This window comes from Furipterus horrens, unplaced genomic scaffold (assembly GCF_987537825.1).
Source record: "Furipterus horrens unplaced genomic scaffold, mFurHor1.1.pri manual_scaffold_4, whole genome shotgun sequence".
In the NCBI taxonomy this organism is placed as follows: Eukaryota; Metazoa; Chordata; class Mammalia; order Chiroptera; family Furipteridae; genus Furipterus; species Furipterus horrens.
Window position 1 is genome coordinate 190,828,862 of NW_028327174.1, and position 11,074 is coordinate 190,839,935.

Sequence of the window (11,074 nt, forward strand, 5' to 3'; positions counted from 1 at the left end):
ATTATCTGTGTGATCTTGGTTATATGTCCCTTCCTCTGGGAGTTATTTTCTTATGTGTAAAATGAAAATGTTGAGAGTGAAGTGGGCATACAAAGACATGGCAACTTTTCTAAAATCCTTAAGGAGTCAGTATAGGGAAGAAGAGCATATATCTTTGTTTGACTCTCAAATGGTAGAATCAGGGCTCCGAAAGGAATATTTAGCACATATAGTACCAAACCTTATATATACTATGGTTTTTCCTGTACATACATACCTGTGCTAAAGTTTTATTTATAAATTAGACACAGCAAGCACAAGAGAATGAAGAGCTACCTAAAGAGTCAGAAACGCTCAAAGGTTAAAGAAGATGTCTCATGAATGCCTTGTCCCTAGAGGTGTCAGAGTGAGAAACAACGTTTTCTTCCAGCTCTGCAGTAGACAGCCAACAAACATTAGACTAAGTGGGTTGTCTCCCCCATATTCTTAATTCTACCATAGGATAACTTCTCCAGCTCCAGAGGCGTTCAAATTTAAAACACATCTTCTAACTCTATGGTCTTTTCTGTCATTCCTATCTCGGTGGGTCTGAAATAGTGTAGATGGGGATCTGGCAGGGATAGCAGCCTGAAGCGTGGGTCACCTGGGGATAGCCTAGCTTGTTTATCTCAGTGATGCATGGAGAGGGAGTAGGAGTGGGGAAGTCAGGGGAGGAATATTGATTAGGGACTGAATTTAAAGTTCACTTCCAGAGATGATTACAGGTCCATGATTAATGGTCTGTAGGAGCTCACCAGGGGAGTACAGAGTGTAGAAACCTGGAGGGGGAAAAAAAAGAACAAACACAAAAAAAGACAAAACAAAAACCAAACCAAACCAAACAAACAAAAAAAAAAACCTCTGGAAAGTGTAGGTACAGAGACTCTTATCTAAGCGGGGGTTGCTTAGAGGCTAGAAGTTGACTTTGCTGTTCTTCACAGGAGTTTGTATGTTTATCAGGTGAGAAATGGGTTATGCTGCATTAACAGACAACCTCCAAAGATTTTAGATTTCACATAACTAAAGTTTAACTCTTGCTTATGTCAGGTCCATCCTCTCTTACAAGATGGTAGCTCAGCTATCCAGACAGCTTTGGTTTTGTGATTCTATTTTCCTAACACGGGGAAGAAGGGAGCATGAGTCTTTGACAGGGGAAGGGAGTACTGGAGGCGCTTACACCAGCAATGAAATGCTTTGCGTTTCCAAAGGGCACGTTATGTGGCCCTGCTAACATCGTCGTCGGCAGCCGTCCGTCTCGAGAGACGATGGTGTAGCTTCCTGAGAGTCTATCTGCACCGCCGAGAATGGCTGTGCAGTCCGACTCGGGAGTGACAATCCCTGCCGCACTTGGTACAGGTGAAGGCAGATGGCCGTTGTTGCTGCTGTTGACGCTGCTTCCGCCTCGATCTTTTCTGGACCGCCTCCTCGTTGCGCGCAGCCTCCGCGCGTGACGTACCTTGCCTGACCGCGAGCCTCCAGGCTAGGCGGTCGTCTGCTTGAACTTCCCATGTGTTGAGATTGATGGAGCATTGTGTCATGTCCTTTTTGCAGATGTCTTTGAACCGCAGTTTTGGGCGCCCTGTCATCCTCTTGCCTTCTGCTAGCTCGCCGTAGAGGAGGTCTTTGGGGATACGGCCTGCATCCATTCTTTTGACATGGCCGAGCCACCTGAGGCGTCTCTCGCTAAGAACTGCATGCAAACTGCTCATATTGGCTCGCTTCAGCACCTCGGTGTTGGGGACCTTATCCTGCCAGGCGACATGCAGGACGCGTCGCAGGCACCTCATGTGGAAGCTGTTGAGTTTCCTTTCGTGCCTTGCGTAGGTGGTCCACGTCTCGCTGCCATAGAGGAGACTGCTGAGTACGCAGGCTTGGTAGATGCGCAGTCTGGTTTTCTCAGTGAGGCTGGAATTGTTCCACGCTCGCCGGTTCAGTCTGGCCATAACTGTGGCTGCCCTGGCGATTCTCCGGTTGACCTCCAAGTCGACTGACAGAGAGCTCGAGATGGTGGACCCGAGGTAAGTGAAGTCGTTGACAACCTCCAGGGTGTATCCGTCGATGGTGATGCATGGGGGAGTCCCCGTGCCTTGAGCCATAACATTCGTCTTCGTCAGGCTGATGGCTAGTCCGAACTCCTTGCATGCGTGGGAAAGGCAAGTGACTAGCAGCTAGCAGCAGCTGGCCCTGCTAACATATAGCCCCAGGAAGGGCACAGAGGAGAGAAGGGCCAGATATGTGTGTGCCCTTATAGTTTCTAATACAGGAGGAAAGAGAATGAAGAAAGAGCGGAAACTTACAAAGGATTTGAGAAGTGAGGATAAAAGGAAAGTAAGTAATCTCACTGAGTTTTAGTTTACTCATCTCTCAAAGAAAGATAATCTAATCTAGTATACTAATGATATAGGGAAAATTAAATAAGAAAATGCACATATCTTTAACCCTATCCCTTTGCCAATGGCAAGATTAAAAAAAAAGGCACAATATTATTTTTATAATTGGTGGTTGCGTTATTATGAAACCATAAATGCCAGATTTTATGGGGTATAAATAACTGTCTGGTATAGCTTTCTCTCAATCATAAGAACTTTTGTTATAGTAGAAAATCTGAAACATGACTGATAATCAGAATCAGCTGGGAAGAAACACATGTCCACAGTCTGACCAAAAAGGAATGCGGCAGGTATTTGCTCTTGTCCATATTTGGGGCATGAAGCTTTGCACCAGATAAGAAACTGGCAGGATGGCTGCACATGTTCAAAATGCACCAGGTCGATTACAAGGAATCTGATGCTGCTTTTGGGAAACGGCAGGCTAATAATAGTCACGGTTTTCCTGGACGCAGCACTATTTTGACGTTGATTTTTTCTGACCTGTTTTTGCCATCTCTGCTCTTCTCCTGTCGTTTTTAACCTCCTTTCATCATCTGTACCTGCAGCACTCAGAGCTGTATCAGAAACATGCATGCTGCCCTTCACTGACGGTTTAATCCATGTATTCATTTATACACTCCTCCATTTACTCCTCCATTTATTGTTTTCTTTCTTTTCATGAAGTCATCCTGTCTTTTATTCAGAAAACAAACATTTGCTGGGCACCTACTATTTCCTGGTCATGTCAGACACCAGAAATTCCCAAAATAAAAACTATAAAAAACATGTGCAGCGTAGTAAGGGGCACACAGACAAGCAAATGCATACTTACGCAAAATAATACAAAGAGGGTACCAAGTTTAGAGTCTCAACTAGCCTGAGAATAGGTGGGTGGAAGAAGGTGTTTTGGAGTACAGGGTCATGAAACTAATTCTTGAAGGAGAATTTGTTCAGGTGGGGAAGGTGAGACGGGCATTCTAAGTAAAAGGAACAGCAAATACACAGGAAGCCAAGTCCAGGGGAGGCTCCTGGAAGCTCTTGTTGAATCAGCACATGATGCCTCGGGGCAGCACACCTAGCCTGGTGACCATCAGGGAACTACTTAATCTCTACATTGCAAATTAATTGTAACAATTAAATGCAATAATTTAAACAAAGATTAACAGAGTACCTGACACACAATAGGCTCTAGAAAAATATGAATTCGACTCTCATTTCCTTACCACTGCATTATTGTCCCCCTAGCCCCGCAGGACCTAGCAGAAAGTAGCTGTTCAGTAAAGGTTCCTTAAATTTAATTGAATTGCTTGCCACTCAGTCTCAGGTTTAACTTCCTCTTCTTCCTGTAAGGACGCTGAGGGCCATAAACAGAGGTCTTTTCCCAAAGCCTCCCTGTTCTTCTCTGCCTGGGGAAACAGGTCTGGCTGCCTCTACTGCAGTCTGTTTCTCTGCCTCTGGGGAAGCTTCATCTCATGCAAGTCCTGCAAATAGAGGCTCCCACCCTCTCCACAGGAGGTACACCTGCCATCCTTGAATTGTACCCTCTTGGTTGTGAAGAGATAATCATGGCAGCTTCTACAGTCACAACTTGGTGAAGACAGAAGGGCATTTTGAATACATTTTTGGTTTCAATGGGAGCCCCCCCCCCCCATTATATCATATCTCTGTTTTCTGTCTGCCTGCATACTTGGGCTCAAGGCACAAAATCTTGTCTCCTTATTCGTTTTTCAAAAATCATGTGAATCAGGCAAGAAAGAGAAATATGCCCTTTGTAACTGATGAAGGTTGCAAAGCTTAGAAAGAGAAAACATTTGACTTAGGTCAGGTGTAGTCCAGTAATATGGTCTCGCACAGCCATGGGATTCTATCACAACCTGGCTTTATCACCTCCATGAAGAAAAAAAAGAGAAAGAAAAAAGGATTTTCCACTTGAGATTATCTGTGTGTGTATCTGTAAACATATGTTATTAATTCAAACTATATATTCAAACTAACCTTTAAAATATTAGAAATGTATGTATGTTGTAAAAAATGCATAAAACACAGGACAGCATAAGGAAGAATATCACCAGCCAGGGATATTTTCAGTCTAGCTATCATGTGTATATGTGTCTCTATAATTTTTTTTAAAAATCAGGATTATATTACTACACACGTGCACACATAGTTCTTGTTTCAGTTAGCTTTGTAGCATCAACATTTTCCTAAGTCATTACATATTCTTCAAAAAATACAATTTGGTTTGACGCCTTTAGGATTTGGGTCTATATCACCCACTCATCCCTGCTCTCCAGCTTGAGGGGGAAGAGGGAACAGACAGAAACTGGGTTAAGAGAGAAAAGTTCTGTGTTCTAGCCCTAGTCCTGCTGCTGAATAAGCTTCTCCTCTGTGTGTTTCCATTGGCCTGTCTGTGAAGTGAGGATGATGTTGACTTTTTACCAGCCGCAGGGCCTTGTTTGGAGGGTCATGGGAAGCCATGTGATGGGTTAGCCTAGGATTTCAGAATGCCTAGTGCTGCCTTAATTATCCTGTTGGTAAGAATTCCTATTGCTGTTTTACATGGGCACGTGCACAGAGACCTCCCAGGACGAAGGTGAATATCTTTTCTCCACACAGAACTTGCACAGGCTCCAATTGTCCCCCTGCATTGTCTGTCTTGATGAAAAATGACCAGTTATTATTTCCTACCTTTGGGTCTGGAAGGTCTGAAAGAAATCAGTAGCCATATAAAATAGCTGCTGTTATAGTAACAGCCTTTTCATTGATGGACTTAAAGTGTAAGGTGTTTGGTATTGATTGTTAGCATCTGTCCTTGGAGACCATGCCGTGGGAAGGTGATAATAACAACAGTAGAAATGGCACCACCAGGGGCTACAGCATGCTGAGTGGTTTCCCTGAAGCTGGTGGGAAGAGTGTATTTGGGCTACGGAGGCATCTTGCTTTGCAGGATAAACATGCACCTACAAAAGGTGTTTCCAAAGGCGTAACCCAGCAAAGCAAATGCTGCTTTCTTACTGAATTGCTTTCTGACTTGAAAAATTTGAAGTTGTTTTTCCCAATTTGGATCCAAGATGGTGGAGGAGTAAGTGGTAGCTACATTAACCTCCTTCCAGGACCAATATGGACTTACAACTAAAGTGTGGAGAGATCATCCAGAATAACCAATTTGGCAATAGCTGGAGAGAAGCCTTATAACCACAGACAGACAGAAGAAAGAGCTTCAGCACAATGGGATTAGTACAGAGTGTGGAGCAGATGCAAGAGGGCTGGCTGGGCTCCCATGGGTGGCAGCTGAAGTGCTGGAGCTGTGGATCTCCCCCTGAGAAGTGCTGGGCCTAAACCCTATGCTAAACTCCTCAGCCTACAGCATCAGAGCTGGCCAAGAACCCAGATAACATGCAGCTGTACAAAGTGGTGGGGTTTCTGCCTGCCAAGGAGAGATGGCCAGAGATGTAGGGAGTCTTTAAAGAGTCAACACACGAAAGTTCATTTGTAGCCACTTACCATGGGCTCTAGCAAAAGAGGGGGGGAAGACTGGCCTAGAGATGCTTGAGGAGAGTTTGGGGATGGTGGCTTTGGGGAAAAAACTGAAGGAACAGATGCCAGGATCCCTGTGCTGAGCCATTCCCCATACTACTGGAGCCATCTTTCTCAGGCAGAACAATCCCCTCCAAGTGGCATCAGCCTGCAAGGAAGCAGTAGCCCTGCCCATAGGAATTAATCTTCCTTACCCTGTAGTTCTTAAGCCTGACTGCTGATTATGGGTTAACTAGGTTAACAACTGAAGGAGATAGCCAAAGTCTGTGGATCACTGGTAGTCTTGAACAGCCTTCCTAAGGCCAGACTGGGACACCATCTAACATCACCAAAAGCAGATCCAGAAAGAGAAAACAGTGGTAAACACTAGATACTACTGAGACTAATTCTACCACGGTCTTCTTCATGATTCAATATTCAGAAACTGACTGTACTTTTGTACACCAACAGTGAAATATCAGAAAGAGAAACTAGGAAAAAAATCTTATTTACTATAGCAACAAGAAAAATAAAGTACCTAGTAATAAACTTAATTAAGGAGGTAAAATACTTGTATTCAGAAAACTTCAGAACACTGAAGAAAGAAATTAAGGAAGACACAGATAAATGGAAGCATATACTATGTTCATGGATTGGAGGATTAACATCATCAAAATGCCCATACTACCCAAAGCAATATATAGATTCAATGCAATCCTTTAAAATATCAATGACATATTTCACATAATTAGAACAAGTATTTCAAAAGTTCATGTGGCACAACAATGACCCTGAATAGGCTCAGAATTCTTGAGAAAGAAGAATAAAGTAGGAGGAATCACAATACCTGATATCAAACTATATTACAAGGCCATGGTAATCAAAACAGTCTGGTAGGGGCATAAGAACAGATACATAGATTAATTGAACAGAATAGAGAGCCCAGAATAAACCCAGGTCTCTATGGTCAATTAATATTTGACAAAGGGATCAGGAGCATAAAATGGAGTAAAAATAGCCTCTTCAACAAATGGTGTTAAGAAATCTGGACAGGTTACATGCCAAAGAGAAAGAGAGAGAGAAAGAGAGAGAGAGAGAGAGAGAGAGAGAGAGAGAGAGAGAGAGAGAGAGAGAGAGAGAGAGAAACTAGACACCAACTTACACCACACACCAGAATAATCTCAAGATGGATCAAAGACTTAAATATAAGCCATGACACCATAAAAGTCCTAGAGGAAAACATAGGTAGTAAAATTTCAGATAACCCATGCAGCAATATTTTCACTGCTATATCTCCTAGGGCAAGGGAAATAAAGGAAAAAATAAGCAAATGAGAGTACATCAAACTAAAAAGCTTCTGCTCGGATAAAGAAAATCATCAAAATAAAAAAGGAACCAACCTAATGAGAAAACATAATTGCCAATGATATCTCAGACAAAAGTTTGATCTCCATAATATATAAAGAACTCATGTGACTCAACACCAGGAAGACAAACAATACAATTAAAAAATGGGCAAAGGACCTGAACAGACACTTCTCCAAGGAGGACATGCAGAGGGCCCACAGACATATAAAAGGGTGCTCAACATCACTAGCCATCAGAAAGATGTAAATTAAAACCACAATGAGATACCACCTCACACCGGTCAGAATGGCCATCATTAACAAATCAACAGACAACAAGTGCAGGCCAGGATGTGGAGAAAAGGGAACCCTGGTGCTCTGTTGGTGGGAGTGCAGAGTGGTGCGGCCACTGTGGAAAACAGTATGGAGTTTCCTCAGAAAACTAAATATGGAACTGCCTTTTGAACCAGCGATTCCACTGCTGGGATTATACCCAATGAATCCCGAACACCAATTCAAAAGAGCCTATGCACTGCTATGTTCATAGCAGCATTATTTACAATAGCCAAGTGCTGAAAACAGCCTAAGGCCCATCAGTACGTGAGTGGATAAAAAAACTGTAGAATACTATGCAGGAGAAAGAAAGAACTACCTTTCACGACAGAATGGATGGAACTGGAGAGTATTATGCTAAGTGAAATAAGCCAGGTGGCAAAAGAAACACCATATGATCTCACCTATAAGAGGAATTTAATGAACAAAACAAAGAAGCAAAGTAGAACCACAGACATGGAAACAAGGAACAGACTGACAGTGAAAGGGGAGGGGAAAAGGGGGGGAAAGAAGGGGAAGGGACTAGCCAAAGAACACGTATGAATGATCCATTAACATGGACAACAGGGTGGGTATTGAATGTGGGAGCTAGGGGTGTAGGGGTGGGGCAGGGGAGAGCAATGGGGAAAAATTGGGAGAAGTGTAATAGAACAATAATAAAAAAAAGAAAAAGAAGAAACTGTCTTTCCCAATTTGATAGTTGGATCCTAATTTTTTTCCCATAGTTTTGGTTCTCTTTCTCTGCAATCAGCACTTAAATGCAAAAAGTGAACCAATAATGAAGCATGTTTTATGTCCTAAATGAGTCCTGTAATAGAATATACTCTTTAATATTTCTCTTCCCTTCCTTCCTTCCTTCTCTATGTTTTATATGTCCCTCTTCCTCTCTCTTTCATGCTTGAATTGTTTCCCTTACTTTTTCTACTTCCAGAAAACAAAAACAGAAACAAACACAGAGTATCTATCACATTTAAAACAACAAGATGTTACACACTGTAGGGAATCAAAAGCTGATTATGAGCTTTGTTGTGAAAGCAGCGGGTAAGGTCCTATAGTCTGGAAACAAGGCACAGAGACACAGAGGATGGGGATGGAGGCTGTAGCCTCAACTGCAATGGTTGGGGCTGGTCATGAAAGAGTGGCCATGTAGGCACCCGGGCTGGGTGGCAACTGGTGGCCAGGCCATGGTGGGAGACCAGGTGCATTCCCTTTAATCCCAAGGAGCCATGGGTCACTATATGAGCTGCTGCCTTAATAAAGCCCCGTCGAGTTATTGCCATTTTGGCAGTAGCTTGTATGCTCCGGTTGGATGGTTTAATACAGCACCATGGGGAGACAATGAAGGAAACACTTAACTTGAAAACTGAATGTGGCTATTGCACATCATCATAAGGCACCTATGGACTAGATTCTGTAAAGAAAAAAATGCCTTTGATGACTTCTAAACAATTTGATGACTTAATGGAATGTTGAACTTCTTAAAGAACTCAGTATAAATGTCATGAAACAGCTCATTGGTTCATCTAACTTATTTGTGATGCAAGTGGAAATGGATGTATATACAGCTCTTAAAAAGTGGATGTTCCTTCAACTCGTGCCTTCTTGGAATGGATTTTTAAAAAAGCTTTTGCCTGAAACAGGTGTCTGGTTTTCTAAGAGGAAGGAAGATTTTGAAGGTGAGCCCTTCCTTGAAACTGAGCAAGGAAAACAATTTGTGTCAGTATTCGGACATTTAAGGGGACAGTATACTATCAGTGATTTGGCCTCTGCAAGAATTATCGAACAAGATTTTCTAGTACCTTCAGAATGGCTGTCTTCTGTGTGTAAACAGCCGTGGCTTGCTATGCTCCCAGCAGAACAAGACAGTGAGGTGGGACCTCGACAAATCAATAAAGAAGAGCTAGAAGGAAGAAGCATGAGGTTGGTAGAAAGCTTGACAAAGATGGTGAGTACTGCTAGCGGTAGACAGATTTTAACTTTGTCTTTGACCTGCTTGTAACTTACACCAATCGATACGACATTTTCAAACGCAATACACTGAATCAGCCACGTAGTGGATCTGTCAGTTTACAACCTCGAAGGAGCATAGCATTTAGATTACTTTGGGCCTCTTTTGAAAGGAGTGGAAAACTAATATGTAGTAGAATGACTGGCTATCAAATACACTTGAAAAGGATCAGGAGTAAGTAGTGATGAACTTGGGCAGCAGGCTTCTGATCTTCCTTTTGTATATCTGCTGTAATTTCCTGTCTTTATCTCCAGAAAAAAAAAGAATTGAAAATAATTGTAATTGAGAAAATTCAGAAAACTGGGGATCTTATCATTTGGAAACTAGCACTTGGAAAACTTTTTCAGCTAGCTTTAACTTAGTGGCACTATGATGTTCACATCTAAGGTGACTAACAATGACAAAGGCCTTATGAACAGTACAGATAACACAGAAGACTATTCTTATTATCATTACATTTCTATACATATATAAAAACACATTTTAAAGCCAAGAATATATCTGTCAATCCATTTCTGTTATAAAGATGTCAGCTCAAACGTTTAATTTAGCTTCAGTAGAAAATAGCTATAGGTAAGTTTCACATTTCTCTGCAACCAAAGGTAGGTTTCGTTTTTAGCTTAAACTTTGATCCTACTTAATGTATCGTAGGAAAGGTAGTGAATAACAGAGTGATGGAACCTTAATATGTCACAACTTGATGAGACAGTGGAACACCAGAAGGTGAGTTTCTCTTATCTTGCAGATGGAGAAACTTCAGCCCAGGGAAGCAAAGAGTCTGGTCCAAGGTCTTCTCATGACCAGCCTGTGTTTTTGCTTCACTTTCCTGAGTTTCTGTACCTGACTAAGCTTTAAACCCTCCCTCAGACCTAATGGCTGTCAACTTAGCTAATCTCCGTGAAGCTCAGTTTTCTTATCGCAAAATAACACCTTTCAGGATGATTGTGAGCATTATGGTGAAATCAGGTGTTCAATGCACCTGCTATGGTCGTGTTTGATATACACCTTCCCATGCTAATCTCAAGTCAGCAATCTCCTTTGGAAAGTCTGGGGATTATTTTGAATCTCATACCCTTCCTTAACAGTGTATGTTCTCCCTTCTCTGAACCCAGATGGATGAAGATACACTTTGGTTAGCTTGTTTGGGTAGTTATATCATATGCTAATGATAACTCTGGCAGATAAACAAACTCAGACCAGTGGTTTTCTTGGAATATTAGTCCTATTTGTTAACAAAAGTATCTGTCCATCAACAGGACCCCCCTGAGCAGGCACCTGATACAGAGGACTCTGGAGGCATAGGTGTGACAAGTACTAGCCTCTCACACAGAACCCAAGAATCAAAAACCATAGCTCCTTTCTCTAATCTAGCTGATGGCCCATGGTCTTCTGATACTTACTCCCTTCCCACCTTTGGCCCCCACTACCCTTACATCTTTAAAACCTGAGGCTCAGAAGGGGAAAATAACTGTCCAATATCATAG

General features: G+C 42.3%; 1 pseudogene; it reads left to right on the forward strand.

The window, feature by feature from the left end:
- The window catches only part of LOC150013612 (germ cell-less protein-like 1), a 31,830-nt pseudogene extending 21,867 nt beyond the window's left edge, over positions 1-9,963 (forward strand).
- Positions 9,964-11,074: the final 1,111 nt, after the last annotated feature.